This window comes from Prionailurus bengalensis, chromosome E4 (genome assembly GCF_016509475.1).
Source record: "Prionailurus bengalensis isolate Pbe53 chromosome E4, Fcat_Pben_1.1_paternal_pri, whole genome shotgun sequence".
Taxonomy (NCBI): domain Eukaryota; kingdom Metazoa; phylum Chordata; class Mammalia; order Carnivora; family Felidae; genus Prionailurus; species Prionailurus bengalensis.
In genome coordinates, this window is record NC_057360.1 from 10,771,682 (window position 1) to 10,774,980 (window position 3,299).

Below are 3,299 nucleotides of genomic sequence, written 5' to 3' on the forward strand. Positions count from 1 at the left end.
AGAGAGAGGGAGACACAGAATCGGAAACAGGCTCCAGGCTCTGAGCCATCAGCCCAGAGCCGGACGCGGGGCTCGAACTCACGGACCGCGAGATGGTGACCTGGCTGAAGTCGGACGCTTAACCGACTGCGCCACCCAGGCGCCCCTCAAATCCCATTTTTTAAAGGAGAAAGTGTGCGTATATTTGTAAGTAAAAAGTATCTACGGCAGACTTGTTAACAGGCGTCTCTGGGTGTTGAGAGGATGGAAAGTTTTTATTTTCTCCCTTATACTTCTCAAAGTCATCTTTAATAAGATACTTAGTAACTAGGAAACAATTATCCAAGTAAAATGGTATTATTATATAGATGGTATTAGTATATAGTCAAGGCATTTTATATTAGCTTAAATCCAAGAATGAGATTGAGCCATATGAAATTGCCGTTGTTTCCAGGTAAAACATATGTTGAGTATCAGCCGTTTCATGCGGTTCCGTGTGGTTCCATCTAAAATGTCTAATATATTGGGGCGCCTGGGTGGCGCAGTCGGTTAAGCGTCCGACTTCAGCCAGGTCACGATCTCGCGGTCTGGGAGTTCGAGCCCCGCGTCAGGCTCTGGGCTGATGGCTCAGAGCCTGGAGCCTGTTTCCGATTCTGTGTCTCCCTCTCTCTCTGCCCCTCCCCCGTTCATGCTCTGTCTCTCTCTGTCCCAAAAATAAATAAACGTTGAAAAAAAAATTTTTTTAAATGTCTAATATATTGGGGCACCTGGGTGGCTCGGTCAGTTAAGCGTCCGACTTCAGCTCAGGTGATGATCTCACAGTCCGTGAGTTCGAGCCCTGCGTTGGGCTCTGTGCTGATGGCTCAGAGCCTGGAGGCTGCTTCGGATTCTGTGTCTCCCTCTCTCTCTGCCCCTCCCCCATGTGTGCTCTCACTCTTTCCTTCTCTCTCACAAATAAATAAACATTAAAAAAATTTAAAAATTGGGGTGCCTGGGTGGCTCAGTCCATTAAGCGTCTGACTTCAGCTCAGGTCATGATCTCATGGCTCATGAGTTCGAGCCCCACGCCGGGCTCTGTGATGACAGCTCAGAGCCTGGAGCCCGCTTCGGATTCTGTGTCTCCCTCTCCCTCTGCCCCTCCCCTGCTCATGCTCTGTCTCTCTCTGTCTCAAAAATAAATAAAAACATTAAAAAAAGTGCCTAATATAAGACAGATTTCAAAGGTGGCATAGGCTGGAAAGAGGCCACACATAAAGCCAAGAGAGCGTAAACCATTTTTTATTGCTTGGGGACCCTGTCTTGGGGCTGCCCCATGGCCACTGCGTGTGCTGTTCCCTAAGGGCCATCCTCTCAGGGGCCCGCTGGTTGAAGAAACTCATGAGCTAACGTAGTTTTCAGGAGCACATGGTTTGGGATATAACTGACAAGAAGAGAACACTATTAATTTTTCCTACTTTTCTCCCTTTTTTGGTACTTCCAAAACACCTTGCACACTCTGTATTAGAGTTCCCAGAGCATATGTCTTTTTCTCCCTCGTAGCTTGTTAAATTCCTTGAAAACAAGAGCCCTCTTCTCACTGGTGTTATGGACTCTTTGGGGGAAACATCGTTGACTGTATTGCCCTCTGTTTTCTTTAGGATTCTTTAGATTCGTGGGAACATTTTCTCATGGGCAAATGGGTCGTTTTTATTTTAGGAACACGGTGTAATGTATGCCGGATTGCATCCCCCCCTTTTTTTGCATTGGCTGCCAGGAAGCTCAGAGCCACCCTCGTGCCACGATTCTAAGCAGTGCCTTTTGGAAATCTCTACTTGGAGGCGTGTCTTAAGGTCTTCGTGTTAGTCTCTTATTGTTGCTGTAACACAATGCCACGAACTCAGTTTCTTTAAAACAGCACAAGTTTATCTTCTAGTTCTGGAGGTCCAAAGTCCAATCAGTTTCACGGGGCTAAAATCCGGATGATGGCAGATGCTCCTTCTGGAAGCTCTAGGGGCGGAATCCATTTCCTTGCCTTTGTATCCCCTGGAGGCTGCTTAGATTCCTTGGCTTGGGACTCCCTCCTCCATTTTCAAAGCCAGCGGAATATAGCATCTTCTCTCCTCTCTGACCTCTGCTTCTGTCCATTTTACCTTCTCTGTTGGCCTCTGGATCCGTTTGCTCTTTCATATAAAGACCTTTGCGATTACACTGAGCTCCCCCTGTAATTCTGGATATTCTCGCCATCTCCGGATCTTTAATTTAGTCACATCTAGAGGGCCCCCCACCCCCTTCCCTTAATAGGTTTTAGTTTTTAGAGCAGTTTTAAGTTTACAGTAATATTGAGCTGAAAGTATACAGATTCCCCATATGCCTTCTGCCCCTCCCCCTCCCACCCGCAGCCTCCCCTGCCTTCAACATCCAGCACCAGAATGGTAAATTGGTCATAGTCGATGGACTGCATCGATACACCATCATTACCCCAATTCCATACTTTTCTTTTTTTTTTTTTAAATTTTTTTTGAACGTTTATTTATCTTTGAGACAGAGAGAGACAGAGCATGAACAGGGGAGGAGCAGAGAGAGAGGGAGACAGAGAATCGGAAGCAGGCTCCAGGCTCTGAGCCGTCAGCCCAGAGCCTGACGTGGGGCTCGAACCCACGGACCGTGAGATCATGACCTGAGCCGAAGTCAGACGCCCAACCGACCGAGCCACCCAGGCGCCCCAATTCCATACTTTTCATGAGGGCTCCTTCTTACTGTTGTACATTCTGTCGGTTTGGACAAATGACAGATACCTGTCATTATGGTAATTTACGGAGTATTTTCACTGCCCTAAAAGTCCTGTTCACCCCTCTTCCTCTTTCTCCCCAACCCCTGGCAACCATTGACCTTTTCGCTTTTGCATAGTTTTGCCATTTCTAAAACGTCCTATGGTTGGAATCGTACAGTAGGTAGCCTTTTCAAATGGGCGTCTTTCACTGTGCAAAATGCACTTCGGTTCATTCTCCTGTGTCTTTTCATCGTCTACAGGCCATCTCTTTTTGGTGGTGAGTAGGATCCCACGGTCTGGATGGACCACGGTCTAGGTATCCATTCACCCACTAAAGGACATCTGGGTTGCTTCCAACCGTGGGCCATTATGAATAAAGCTGCTAAAAATCTGCGCACAAGTTGTTTTTTTTTTTTTAATTTTTTTTTTCAACGTTTATTTATTTTTGGGACAGAGAGAGACAGAGCATGAACGGGGGAGGGGCAGAGAGAGAGGGAGACACAGAATCCGAAGCAGGCTCCGGGCTCCGAGCCATCAGCCCAGAGCCCCACGCGGGGCTCGAACCCACGGA